The following is a 15027-nucleotide window of genomic DNA, read 5'->3' on the forward strand; positions in this document are numbered from 1 at the left end:
TTAGGGAGTCTAATTTCCAAAATAGTGTCACTTGCGGGGGATTTCCACTGTTTAGGCACATCAGGGGCTCTCCAAACGTGACATGGCATCCTATCTTAATTCCAGACAATTTTGCGTTGAAAAAGGAAAAACAGCACTCCTCTTCCGAGCTCTGCCATGCACACAAGCAGTGATTTACCCCCACAAATGGGGTATCAGCATACTCAGGACAAATGGCACAACAACTTGTGGTCCAATTTCTCCTGTTACCCTTGGTAAAAAAGAAAAATTGGATCTGAAGTAAATTTTTGTGAAAAAAAGTTAACATTTTTTTAAACATTCCAAAAATTCCTGTGAAGCACCTGAAGGGTTAATAAACTTCTTGAATGTGGTTTTGAGCACCTTGAGGGGTGCAGTTTTTAGAATGTTGTCACTTTTGGGTATTTTTTTATCATATAGACCTATCAAAGTGACTTCAAATGTGATGCGGTCCCTAAAAAAATGGTGTTGTAAAAATGATAAATCGCTGATCAACTTTTAACCCTCAGGCTGTGTGCCCACGTAGCATTTTTTAAGCGTTTCTGCAGCGCTTTTAGACAAGCGATTCTGCTGAAGAAGCGCTTAAGAAAAGCATCCAATTGATTTTTAATGAAAAATGCACATGTTGTGCCAATGGTGCGTTTTTTAACCGCTGCAGGAACGCTTAGCGATTAAAAACGCAGCATGTTCATTAATTTTGTGGAATTGCACGCGATTCCGCATACCATCAATTATATTGGCAAAAACGCTTAGGAAAACGCATGCAAAAACGCTTGACAAACGCTTACAAAAGCGCGTCAAAAAACGCATGTGTTTTCCCGGGAGCAGGGTGTGCGATTCTGCTCAGGTTTATTCTGCTTCAGAATCGCTACATGGGCACATAGCCTTATAACTTCCTAACAAAAACAGTTTGGTTTTAAAATTGTGCTGATGTAAATTAGACATGTGGGAAATGGTATTTCTTAAGTATGTGACATTTCTCTGTGATTTAAGGGTATGAAAATTCAAAGTTGGAAAAATGCAAAATTTAAAAATTTTTTGACTAATTCCCATTTTTTTTCACAAATTTTATCAAAGAAATTTTACCACTAACATGAAGTACAATATGTCATGAGAAAATGTTCTCAGAATCACCAGGATCCATGGAAGCTTTCCAGAGTTATTACCTCATAAAGGGACAGTGGTCAGAATTGTAACAATTAGCCTGGTCATTAACATGCAAACCACCCTTGGGGGTAAAGGGGTTAAAACTGATATAGTGTCTGCCATTATTACCTCTTATGGTCGGCATTCCACAGTGACTGCTCTAACTGTAAAGAACTTTACTATTTAGCTGACAAAATCCACTTTCTTGCACCCGTAATGAGTGCCCCCTGGTTCTTAGTATGGTCTTTGAATGAAAAAGTTATGTGCAAGTACTTTATACTGACCACACCTATATTTATATACGTAAATAAGATCTCCTCTGAGGAGTATTTTTTCTAAGTTAAACAAGCCCAACTTTTCCAACCTCTCAACATATAAGAGGCCTTCCATCCCTTTTAATAATCTAGTTGCCCAACTTTGAACTGACTAACAGATGAATATTCTTTTTAAAATATTGAATTCAAAACGTAATCCTATATTCTATATGTGGCCTCACCAGTGATTTATAAAGTGACAACTATATACATTTACCGATCAGGTTAAAGTAGCAATCCTCCCATCAAACTTTTCATCCTCTAAATATATTGCAATAATTTTATACGGCATTGTGTACTTACAATTGCTCATTTTGCCTTTCTGCCAAGTAAATTTTTGTTTTTCTGCTGTATGTAGAAACAGGAAATCTTGACCATGCATAAATCCTTCCCCTCTTCAACTCTTGAACCAGCTGCTCCCCTTTTCCCTTGTCAGGTACTTTGGTACTTTTGAAGCAAATAAAAAAATCTAAATCAAATTTGGTGTGATTGCCCTTTGCCTTTAAAACAGCATTGAATAATACATTATTAGAGGTACACTTACGTACAGATTTTGAAAAAACTTGGCAGAAAGGGTGTTGCAAAGATGTTTGAGAAATAACCACAGATACAGTGGCTATGGAAAGTAATCAAACCCCTTTAAGTTTTTCACTCTTTGTTTCATTGCAGCCATTTGGTAAATTCAAAAAAGTTCATTTTTCTTCTCATTAATGTACACTCTGCACCCCATCTTGACTGAAAAAAAAAAACAGAAACGTAGAAATTTTTGGAAATTTATTAAAAAAAAATAAAGAAATATCACATGGTTGTAAGTATTCAGACCCTTTGCTCAGTATTTAGTAGGAGCACCCTTTTGAGCTAGTACAGCCATGAGTCTTCTTGGGAATGGTGCAACAAGTTTTTCATACCTGGATTTTGGGATCCTCTGCCATTCTTCCTTGCAGATCCTCTCTAGTTCCATCAGGTTGGATGGTGAACATTGGTGGACAGCCATTTTCAGGTCTCTCCAGAGATGCTCAATTGAGTTTAGCTCAGGGCTCTGCCTGGGCCAGTCAAGAATGGTTACAGTTGTTCTGAAGCCACTCCTTTGTTATTTTAGCTGTGTGCTTAGGGTCATTGTCTTGTTGGAAGGTGTACCTTCGGCCAAGTCTGAGGTTCAGAGCACTCTGGAAGAGGTTTTCATCCAGGACATCTCTGTACTTGGCCGCATTCATGTTTCCTTTCATTGCAACCAGTTGTCCTGTCCCTGCAGCTGAAAAACACCCCCATAGCAGAATGCTGCCACCACGTTTCACTGTTGGGATTGTATTGGGCAGGTGATGAGCAGTGCCTGGTTTTCTCCCCACATACCACTTAGAATTATCACCAAAAAGTTATCTATCTTCACCTCACCTTCCATATGTCTTGCACTGAGGAGAGGCTTCTGTCAGGCCTCACTGCCACAAAAGGTCCGACTGGTGGAGGGCTGCAGTGATAGTTCATCCAAAGAGATATGATGAATGAATGGCACCAGGGGAATGGATACACTTGTATAATAAAACAGATCCTGTGTATAAACCAATAGCACGCAGTGCAAAGCAATGGGTATGTGTTGCTCAGCATCAAGAAAGCATGAACAGTGTATAACATGAAAAGAGATGCGGCACTCACCCAGATGCAGTAAAAAATGGACTCCTTTATTGCTGCGCAAAGTGTCTGTCTTCCTTTGCCCGCATACCGGTACACACCTGCTGTTCCTATGGACCTTGTTTTAACCTCATAATGGTACAATAAAGAATTCAGTTTTTTTCTGCATATGGGTGAGTGCTGCATGTCTTTTCATGTTATATGTAGTGATAGTTGACTTTATGGAACTTTCTCCCATCTGCCTAATGCATCTGTGGGCCTCAGCCACAGTGATCATGGGGTTCTTCTGTACCTCTCACCAAGGCTCTTCTCCCATGATTGCTCAGTTTGGCTGGATGGCCAGGTCTAGGAACACTTCTGGTGGTCCCAAACTTCTTCCATTTAAAAATTGTGGAAGCCACTGTGCTCTTTGGAACCTCGAGTACTGCAGAAATTCTTTTGTAACCTTGGCCAGATCTGTGCCTTCCTACAATTCTGTCTCTGTGGTGTGTGCCTTTACAAATCAAGTCCTATCAGTTTAATTAAACACCGCTGGACTCAAATGAAGGAGCAGAACCATCTCAAGGAGGATCACAAGGAAATGGACAGTATGTGACTTAAATATGAATGTCTGGGCAAACGCTGAATAGTTATGACTGATATCTCAGTTTCTCTTTTTTCAATACATGTACAAAAATGTCTACATTTCTTTTTTTTCAGTCAAGATGGGGTGCAGAGTATATTGAGAAAAAAATGAATTTTTTTGAATTTACCAAATGGCTGTAATCAAAGTGAAAAATTTAAAGGGGTCTGAATACTTTCAATACCCACTGTAACTCATACATGTCCTCCGGTCCTGGCTCAGAAACAGATGAACCTCCTCAGAGCACAGTGCATGCGCAGGGGGAATTCATGAGCTTGCAGTCACAAAAAGTGACTGCAGACTTATCGATTTGGACCTAACAACCCCTTTAACTGGAATTGAAATTGCTAGTAAATTTCAGATTGAAATTCCTTCACAACACAGAGCATCTTCACACACAGTCTACTTCATCCAATGTTATGAATGAGTCACCGTAGGAGACAAAAACAGAAATACTAGCTAAGTCCAGAAAACCAGAGAAGTTTGCAGCTATCGGATTGCAGACCCCTGAACCTATCAACAACAACTAGCAGTAGCCGTGGGGGGTTCCTACGGTGCCCTAGACCCCTCGATCACAGCCGGAGAACTACATAGCCTAAAGACAGAAAGGGAAATCTAAACTGCCCCAGAGCAGACCCCAAAGCAATAGGCAGCCCCCAACATATAATGACGGTGAAGCAAGATGAAAAAACACTCACACAGATAGAAAGATAGGCTGAGCAAATGATGGGGCCCAAGCTAACTAGATAGGACAGGATAGAAAAGCTGCTGTCTGTAATCCGCCAAAACCCTATCAAAGCAAGAGCCAACAGCTGATAGGGAAAAAAAGCCCTGAAGACGCTAGGCTTCAAAAAGACTATATCAGTACTCAGGTATTTTCTGAAGACAGAGCAAAATGGAATTCAGCTCACCCCAGCAGGGAATGGCACAAATCAAGGAAAACAATGCAAAACAAAACCAAAACACAAATGCAAAAAGTAGAGCAGAAAACTTAGCTTTTGAGGAGCAGGAATCAGACTGGTCTCCTAGAATCCCTCAGAGAGATCACCAGCAAGGCAGAAGGGCGTCGGCTGCCTTATATCCAGTCAGTAATTCCCGTCACCCAGTCATCATCATCCTGCCCAGGTGCCTGACAATCAGCCTCACTACCTTCCTTCACCAGAAGAGGGAGTTCATCAGACCTCAATGGTGAAGGGGAAAATGAACTCACAAAAATCTAAGCTTACCTATTTCTGTCTCAAGTTCTTCTATCTTCACCACAAAATAGCACAGTACTACAGTTCAATAAGTGACAGTCCTGTCCTCAACCCGCAGTTCCACATCTTTTTCCCTTAGTGGAGTCAGCTTGCCACTGTGACCTTTACTTTGCTTTTGTGCTTGCCGACTTCTTGGAACTCCCACCAAGGGAACTCTTCATCTCGTGCTCCTGTTCGGTTGTTGCCTGTTACCTCTTCCTCTGGTGACTTCGGGGGACATACTGCTAGGTGTTCTATCCCAGAACCCATTTCCACAGCATCATTCTTTCCTTCCTTTATTCTGGATCTCGCTATCCACTGCCTCAGTCTCCACGCGCATCAGGGACACTCACAACATATGGCTTTGCTGACTACTCAGAACTTCGATCTGCTTCTAGTGCCCACTGGGCAGTATCTGACAAGAGACTGTCTCTCCCACTCTGGGCTAGTCCCAATCATTAACCCTGAATCTCCCCACTGTCGGTCAAGCCACAAAGCAGACACTAAATTCATGTCACAATACACATTACACAACAATACGCATGTCTTCAAGGGGGAGTGTGGGCAGTATGTCCATCTCCTTACATCTTCACTCAGCAGACTTGATTACTTCAAAGGTTAAATATCAGACAGATGTAGTTGGGTTGGAGAAGTTGTCCTGAACCCCTAAGCATATCTCGATGTATAATGTATATAATGTATATTTATATATAACGTTGCTGTGGAATGTCGTTAAGATTTGTATCGTATGCTGCCCTAAAATGTGCAAATAATGTTCCTATGTATGTGTTTTATACAGGGAGAGTGCAGCATTAGTAATTGGCCACTAGATGGTGATATATTAGTGTACATGGTATAGCACAAGAGTTCAGTAGTGTAGATTGTTAATGTAGGAGGGGTCACTTAGGTTAGCGGAAGGGATCTTCCTGGTTTTGATCAGAAGGGAGTTGAGCGCCCATAGGGCTCAGATGGGTTTAAGTGCCCACGTAGGGAATAGATACCCCATAACATTCTATGTAAAGAAAGTGCCCAGCCTTCCCAAAGCAAGGAAAATAACATTGTTACAGCTGCAGCAGTTGCAGAATTTAGAACGACAGGAGTGAGCATTAAAGGAGAAGTCACAGCAGGACAGACGGGCAGGTCACTCACAATGTGGCAGGTGGTCGCATGGTCTGATGCCCTCAAAGCTGGGGTGAAATGGCTAATGGAACCCCTGAAAGCACAGCATCTGACCAGGGAGGATGCTGGAAAACCGTATACTATGGTGGGACACGGTCTCAAGCTATGTGACAGGGAGAAGAGTTCTGGGAAAGCTGAAGTGACGCATGGTATGAAACCTACTGTTAATGCTGCAATGGATCTGGAAGTGCTGAGAAGATACGAGAGTAAAGGTTTGCGTTTTGAGATGCACCTGGACTGTGTATCTGTTTATTCAGAAGCAGCCAGAGGTAACCCTAAGGACCAGAGTGGAGACCCTGATGACACAGGGAGTGAGCAGGCAAGTACTTTGCCAGAAGAAAGTAATTTTCATGTAGTGGGAAGGCCAGGGCAGGCAAAAACCCGCTAGACTCAGCCACGACTACTGTTCTGGTCAAACCCTACACTGATCTACTGCAATGCCAACAATACTAGTTTTCCATGGATTTTTTTCTATTTTTGCCCATAATTGTTGGTTTACTGCACAGAAGCTTTAATATTTACCGATAATTATTCTTTCTGATTTTTTTTCAACAGACTTTGGTTCTGTGTTGCCACTTATCTTTTATGAAATGTATTATATTCATTTAAATTATATTTTTATATTTATTTTTGAGTGATTATTTGATGCTTGGAAGGATATTTTGAATATCCACTGTGGGAATAGATAGCTCAGCTGGGATCTTTGCTTTGGCACAAGCGTGTTTCTATGGAGTCACTTCAGCAGACTAGCAAGTTCCACATGGATATGAACACGGCATATTTATTGTGCACACTTGTTATTCAATGTTACACATGCCAAACGTGAAATAAAACATCTAAGGCTAGTTTCACACTAGCGTTTATGAGCGCAGCGACGGCCTGCGCACGGCCGCTGCTAAGCCCCGCCCCCTGCCGAGCCTTCGCCGGTAGCTCTGCCTACCGGCGCAATGCCCTGCGTCCCCTATCTTTATCACTGGGGGCGCAGGCCATGCGCAGTATGCGTTTGGCGGCGCATGCGCCTTTTTGACGGTGCGCCGGCGCAACCAAAGTGCAGCAGGTTGCGTTTGGCGCAGGTCGGCTCACCGTCAAAAGGACGCATGCGCCGCCAAATGCATACTGCGCACGGCCTGCGCCCCCAGTGATAAAGATAGGGGACGCAGGGCGCATGCAGCGTCATGCGCCGGTAGGCGGAGCTACCGGCGGAGGCGCGACAGGGGCGGGGCTTAGCGGCGGCCGTGCGCAGGCCGTCGCTGCGCTCATAAACGCTAGTGTGAAACTAGCCTAAGGCCGTCTGGCTACTAACTAACAATAGCAGGCTAACTACAAAATAAACCTATATAACAGCAAAGAAGTCCATGTAATCTTACTGTGTCAGCTCCCAGCTCAGCAGACGAGATAGACTGAGAGATCCCAGCTGCTCCTGATTATATCAGCTGGACCAGTTAGGAAACCAAAACCTGGATTGAATTAGTGGAGGGGAAACTACCAGTCCTTTCCATGCTGATCACTAAGGAAACCAGGACTGGATTACAGTGAAATAAACTGGCTTCATCATCAGTACAGGGAGACATATGACATGAAACGGGGAGAAATATACCTGTTTTCTAGTACCTCTCCCCTTGTCACCTCACACCACTTAGCGTTTACAAGAATGATTCATGATTTGCAGGTTGGCAAACATAGTAACAATTTTTTTTATGTATTTATATATGGCCGGGGTCACACTAACCGACGCAAAATACGGTCCGTATTTTACATGCGTAATACAGATGAATGACCCCTAAATAGTGCTCTGTAATGTAATCCGTAAGCAAGGAGTGGTCGCGTATTTTGCGCATGTAATCCGTATGGCATCCGTATGACGAGATTTTCTCGCAGGCTTGCAAAATGGACATTTAACGGTTTTGAGGCCTACTATTTAAATCATTAGCCTACACCCTATTTATTGGCTCTGGAACAGGTGGCTGCCTCCATTCTGTCCATTTGTGACCTTGCCTTCACTAGGTGTGTTGGTGTTGTATGTGCAACATGGCAGACAGTCGGAGTTTCAACACAACTGAGCAGGTTCTCTTCAACTGGCTTTTGTCACGCCGCTTTGGTCACCCATACCCAGTGATAGTGGATCCGCGGAGGAGGAAACGCATGTGGGTCCATCCACTTTTGAGGCAACGACTCACAAGAGGTCATTTTCACCGCCTCTATTCTTCTCTGCGGGATCATCCTGAAAAATGTTACCAATACTGTCACATGAGCCTTGCAACATTTGATCTACTCTTGGAGACAGTGCGCCCTGGGATAACCTTTCAGAACACAAGGATGCGCAAAGCTATATCTGCAGAGGAGCGACTTCTACTCACCTTACGGTATGTACTACACAACCACATTCTCCATGTTCATGATGTGTTGCCCAAAGTATGTGTATTTTCGGATTATTTTGGCCTCATCTTAGTCCAGATATATTTAAACTTAGAGACCAGAATATTATGTGTAATATGTACTGAATATCACGTAGTCATTGTGCGAGCAAAAATATGTGTTAGTAGATATGAAACAATAAAAAGTTTGGTATGTATGTACATGGTGTTTTGTTTATTTTTGCATTCTAAAATGTTCCATTTCTGTTGTTCTTCAGCTTCCTGTCCACTGGCCTGTCTTATGCCGCCCTCCACCATGAGTTTCTCATTGGAAGATCTACCATTTCTGGCATATTGAGGTCGACATGTAGTGAAATCTGGTCAAGATTACATCAACTCGTCATGCCCGAGCCCAGGATGGAAGACTGGTTGAGGATATCAAGGGACATTGAGGAGGAATACCAGTTTCCTAATTGGATTGGGGCCCTTGATGGCAAACATATCCGGGGGCGTAAGCCGCCGAATTCTGGCTCCCAGTTCTTCAATTATAAGCAATACTTTTCTGTTGTATTGTTGGCTCTGGCCGACCCTCAGTACAAGTTTATAATTGTTGACATTGGGGCCTATGGAAGAACGGGAGACTCTAGAGTCTTCAATACTTCCATTATGGGTCGGCAGATACGCACCAACCAGTTGGATCTACCCCCACCATGCTAGCTACCAGGCTCCACTTAAAAATCAGTCCCTTATGTCCTTGTGGCAGATGAGGCCTTTCAGTTAACGCGCAATGTCATGAGGTCATATCCCCGGCGCAACCTGGACCACCGGCGCAGAATTTTTAACTTGCACCTATCACGTGCTCGGCGACTGGTGGAGCATTCCTTTGACATTCTTTGTGCCAAATGGCGGGTACTCCAGTCTGCCATTCAGCTGAGTGAACAAAATGTTAATGAAGTTATTAAAGCATGTGTCGTTCTTCATAACTTCACCAGGATACATGATTGTTCCGCCTCTGCTGGTGTTGTGCGTGGGTCGGACAATGTGCGTAGGGCACATATCAACCCTCAACGTAGACCGTTCTGTGGGCTCAAAGTGCGTGATATTTTCACAAATTACTTTGTCACCTGAGGGGGAAACTTCTTGGCAAGAGCATGCTGTGTCTGTTATAATTTATTTATTTCTGTCTGTGTAAATATATATATTTCAAGGCCTTATGATTCTCTGACTGTTTAATTGCCTTGGTAAGCGTATGTTAGTATGCTGACACCTTTTTTTATAATTGACACAGAGACGTAAAATGTAGTAGACAAATATTTACTTTTTCCTTCTTTTTTGTTTTGAAAACATATTATTGCCATATGATAACTGTGGCAATGGCCCAAAGTGGCGTTTTTGCAGATGTGAAAATTTTGAAACAAAACATTTTCAGAAAAACAAAAATGCAACCAAACCATTATGCAAGACCAAAATGGCTACATTACAAATTTTGGTAGGTCAGGGGAGGAGAAGGCGGAAGACCAGCCTGCGTTTGCTGCAGGCTACTTTGCCCAACTTGCCCATCTCCCCGTGTGGGGGCAAACTGTTGCCCATGATGTGGGTAGTGTACTGCCTCCTGGGATTGTGGTGGGTACTGGACAGACTGAAATTGTAGAGGGGCCTCTTGTTGGGGCTGGTAGGCCCGTGGCTCATACCCAGCAAAATAGCCATGTCGTCCCCAACCAGGTTGGGACCAGCCTCCAACACTGGGTGGGAACAAGTGGTCATATTGGTGAGGTTGGCTAGAGGCAGACATATGTGGCTGCTGTGGGAAAGGTTGGGTAGGGGGAGGAAGGGGGTGAGGTGTAGGCCCACATATTTGAGGATCCTCAGAGCCTGCTCGAGCAAGCATGTGTGTGGGGAGTCTAAGGCACATCAGATTCCAGATATTCAAATAACTCATATGGGGTATTGGGGTGTGTGCTTGCATCAAGCAGGATCTTAAAACATCCTCGAATACGTAGCCTCACCTCACGGGAAAGGGCCCGAAGATAACGGGCCAGGCTGCGTGAGTACGCCTCCTCTCCATCATCATTATTGACTCTAGCCAGATAGTTCAGTGCCCCTGTGTCAACATTGGTACTGGTATCTTGGGCAGAGATCTGGTGCCTTCTTCCTCACCGGGATGGTCCAGAAGGCTGTGGGAAGCCCTGGATCTGGGCAGTTGGGCTGCTGCTGATGTTGCCCTACTCCTCCTGTATGGCAGATAGTGCAACAGCAGATGGTCCTGCTTGTGGATGTGGGCCTGGTGGTGGGGTTTCTGGTGCAGGCATTGGGTTTTCCGGAAAGGAATCTTCACCCATGCTTCTTTGAGGGGGAGAAAATGGGTCAGCCACCTCTTCCCCTACAGCCCCAGGATCTATCATGGGCTCGGTATCTGAGCCAGTTTCTCTCTCCGTAAGGTTGGACTGAGTTCTGCTATGAAATTGAACAGAGCCAAAATGAAAGACATTTTTATGGCCCTGTAAAGTATCTGTGTAATGTGGTGTGAGGTATCTACTTATGGTCTCAGATCCAGAATTGGAGCAAAGAAGGAGAGGCGGTCATAATAGATACATTTCCTCTTTATGTGGCCCGCATCACCACTCCTGGCACGCTGCTGACGTTCCCGCCTGTATTGGTCGCGGATGCTGCGCCAGCGTCTCATCACATCTTCCACTGCAATGTGACAGGAAATATTCTAAATTTCACATACTTGCTAGCTCAAATCTGCTACAAGTAGCCTAGGCATGTGGCCTTCTAGGGTGTGCTTTCTACCTAGGGTGGCATATATAATTGGGGCATCCAGCCCAGATACACAGGGTCACAATAGTTCAGGGATCAAGTAACTACACTTAATAACTTGGTTGGCTAGGAGGATGAGGAGCTTGTGGCCTGGGCCAAATTATGGCAGTGTAAAACAATGGATCACATAAAAATCTACACACCTCATGAGGCAAAAAGGCCAAGCACAGGAAGGGGGGGGGGGGCCTGATTCTAAATGCCTTTTTTGATGTAAGGCAATTTAAAACACTTTTTGGGTTGTACTTACTCATTTGCTGCTGCTCCTCACGTGGCCGATCACCAAAATCGTGGAACATCTGGCGACATATGCGCCTCCTTTCTTGCCTGGTTGGCATGATAGGCATCACGTTGGTCTCAGATTTCTGGCCGCTCCTGCACTAATACAATAAGCATCTCCACATTAAGGTAGTAAGGTGCCGTGACGCTGCAGGACTCTGTGGAGGCGTACTTCCTGGATGTCTGGAGCGCTTTTTGAGCTAATTAGCATGTCTAAGCTTCCCGATGAAGGATTGGCCCATTTCCTGTCACCTGCCAAAAGACCTGCATATCTCTCGCAAGTCACACGTGTGGTCCGTGTGTAATGCGTATTTTTTGCGCACCCATAGACTTGCATTGGCTTACTACAGGTGTAGTACGCTGACAATCGCAGCATGCTGTGATTGGCACGGACCGTAGAATACGGACGAGAAATATACGGCTGTTGGGAGCTGACCCATAGAGATTCATTTGTCTGTGTAATGCGTGATTTTAAAGCTTCTCACTCGTCCATATTTCACTCTAGTGTGACCCCGGCCTATAAGTTGGATGTTTTTGAGGTTTATAGAGCCTCGTTACTAGAGATCAATGAGCCTAAAAGCTGAGGTACTGAGATGCTGGGCTACCCAACCAGTGTGTAATCATGCCACATGTGCCCTTTCTAAAGGAGAACCATGAATGACCCAATTCTGTTATAATAATTCAGTTTTGATTAGTCTATTGATAATGAGAATTTCATTATAACATTCCCTATATATGATTTTGGTTCATTGTGTAATTTTTTTGCTTTGCCATGTATTTTTGCTAGAAGGGTTCAACTAAAATTATCTGGAAGGGAAACAAATTCCAATATAAGCAAAACAATAAGACCCTTTCCTACTGTTTTTTTTCCGGATGGGCAAACTTCCTTATATACAGTTGTGGCCAAAAGTATTGACACCCCTGCAATTCTGTCAGATAATACTCAGTTTCTTCCTGAAAATGATTGCAAACACAAATTCTTTGGTATTATCTTCATTTAATTTGTCTTAAATGAAAAAACACAAAAAGAGTTGTCCTAAAGCCAAATTGGATATAATTCCACACCAAACATAAAAAAGAGGGTGGACAAAATCATGTGATGCTTCTCTAATTTGTGTAATTAACAGCACCTGTAACTTACCTGTGGCACCTAACAGGTGTTGGCAATAACTAAATCACACTTGCAGCCAGTTGACATGGATTAAAGTTGACTCAACCTCTGTCCTTGTGTGTACCACATTGAGCATGGAGAAAAGAAAGAAGACCAAAGAACTGTCTGAGGACTTGAGAAACCAAATTGTGAGGAAGCATGGGCAATCTCAAGGCTACAAGTCCATCTCCAAAGACCTGAATGTTCCTGTGTCTACCGTGCACAGTGCCATCAAGAAGTTTAAAGCCCATGGCACTGTGGCTAACCTCCCTAGATGTGGATGGAAAAGAAAAATTGACAAGAGATTTCAACGCAAGATTGTGCGGATGTTGGATAAAGAACCTCGACTAACATCAAAACAAGTTCAAGCTGCCCTGCAGTCCGAGGGTACAACAGTGTCAACCTGTGCTATCCGTCGGCATCTGAATTAAAAGGGACTGTATGGTAGGAGACCCAGGAAGACCCCACTTCTTACCCCAAGACATAAAAAAACCAGGCTGGAGTTTGCTAAAACTTACCTGAAAAAGCCTAAAATGTTTTGGAAGAATGTTCTCTGGTCAGATGAGACAAAAGTAGAGCTCTTTGGGCAAAGGCATCAACAGAGTTTGCAGGAGAAAAAAAGAAGCATTCAAAGAAAAGAACACGGTCCCTACAGTCAAACATGGCGGAGGTTCCCTGATGTTTTGGGGTTGCTTTGCTGCCTCTGGCACTGGACTGCTTGACCGTGTGCATGGCATTATGAAGTCTGAAGACTACCAACAAATTTTGCAGCATAATGTAGGGCCCAGTGTGAGAAAGCTGGATCTCCCTCAAAGGTCATGGGTCTTCCAGCAGGACAATGACCCAAAACACACTAGAAAATGGTTTGAGAGAAAGCACTGGAGACTTCTAAGGTGGCCAGAAATGAGTCCAGACCTGAATCCCATAGAACACCTGTGGAGAGATCTAAAAATGGCAGTTTGGAGAAGGCACCCTTCTAATATCAGGGACCTGGAGCAGTTTGCCAAAGAAGAATGGTCTAAAATTCCAGCAGAGCATTGTTAGGGTATGTGCACACGCTGCGGATTCTGCTGCGTTTCCGCAGCGTTTTTGGCTCTGCAGAAACTCTGCAGATTCTGCTGCGTTGTACAGTACCTTTATTTCCTATGGAAATAAAAAAAAGCTGTGCACATGTTGCGGATTTTTCCACGCGGTTTTGCTGCGGTTTACAATCCGCAGCATGTCAATTGTTTGGTGCAGAAACGCTGCGGTTTTACACCTCATCCATTATGAGGTGTAAAACCGCAGGGCAAAACCGCGTAAAAAACGCAGATAATCCGCAGAAAAACCGCAGCACTTTGTCCTGAGGTTTTCTCTACAAAATCCGCAGAGACTAAAAACTACGTGTGCACATAGCCTAAGAAACTCATTGATGGTTACCGGAAGTGGTTGGTCGCAGTTATTTTGGCTAAAGGTTGTGCAACCAAGTATTAGGCTGAGGATGCCAGTACTTTTGTCTGGCCCATTTTTGGAGTGTTGTGTGAAATGATCAATGTTTTGCTTTTTGCTTTATTCTCTTTTGTGTTTTTTCATTTAAGACAAATTAAATGAAGATAATAATACCAAAGAATTTGTGTTTGCAATCATTTTCAGGAAGAGACTGAGTATTATCTGACAGAATTGCAGGGGTGTCAATACTTTTGGCCACAACTGTACCTTCCTACACTACTTTCAATATTATTTGCTAGGGAAAGTAATAGATACTATAGCTGAAATGCTTCCGTCAGTATAGCTATATAAACTGCTGCAAATGTATCCAGGGCCGGTTTTAGACAAAATGGGGCCCTAGGTAAAGTTCAAAGTGGGGAACCCATGTCCATATAAAATACGTACCTGTTACACCTATATCAGTGTCAGTGTTTTCAGTCAGTGCGCCGTGTGTGTTTTTCCAGTATAGAAACTGGAAATGAAATTACAAAGCTTCTCAAACTTTCCATGTCAAACACAAACGGCACACGTACAGCACATCGACGGCATGTTTACAAGGACCCATAGACTTGTACTGGCCCTTGTCATCTGTGCTGCTTGCAAAACACGGACATGAGTGCAGCACTGTAGGTTAAATAGGGGACTCGTGCAGGGCCGATTTTAGGCAAAGTGGGGCCCTAGGCAAAGTTTAAAATGGGACCCCAAATGCTAACATATTGCACATCACACAGAAGCATTTTGGTTGCAGTTACGTGCGCTGCGTTCAGAACGCTAAATGAGTGTGATCGACAATATTGAAATCATTCAACACTTGTTTCCC

General features: G+C 43.7%; 1 long non-coding RNA gene across 2 annotated transcripts in view; it reads right to left on the reverse strand.

Annotated features, from left to right (window-relative positions):
* Positions 1–1749: 1749 nt before the first annotated feature.
* LOC141065763 (uncharacterized) overlaps positions 1750–15027 on the reverse strand; it is a 121173-nt gene continuing 107895 nt past the window's right edge. Inside the window, exon 3 of one of the 2 annotated variants that reach the window (XR_012226419.1) lies at positions 1750–1925. This is a non-coding gene — a long non-coding RNA (uncharacterized lncRNA). The remainder of the gene's footprint in view (positions 1926–15027) is intronic. The other variant, XR_012226420.1, reaches the window with a different exon arrangement.

Source organism: Dendrobates tinctorius, unplaced genomic scaffold (genome assembly GCF_039654945.1).
Source record: "Dendrobates tinctorius isolate UK_male_01 unplaced genomic scaffold, ASM3965494v1 ptg000012l, whole genome shotgun sequence".
Taxonomy (NCBI): Eukaryota; Metazoa; Chordata; class Amphibia; order Anura; family Dendrobatidae; genus Dendrobates; species Dendrobates tinctorius.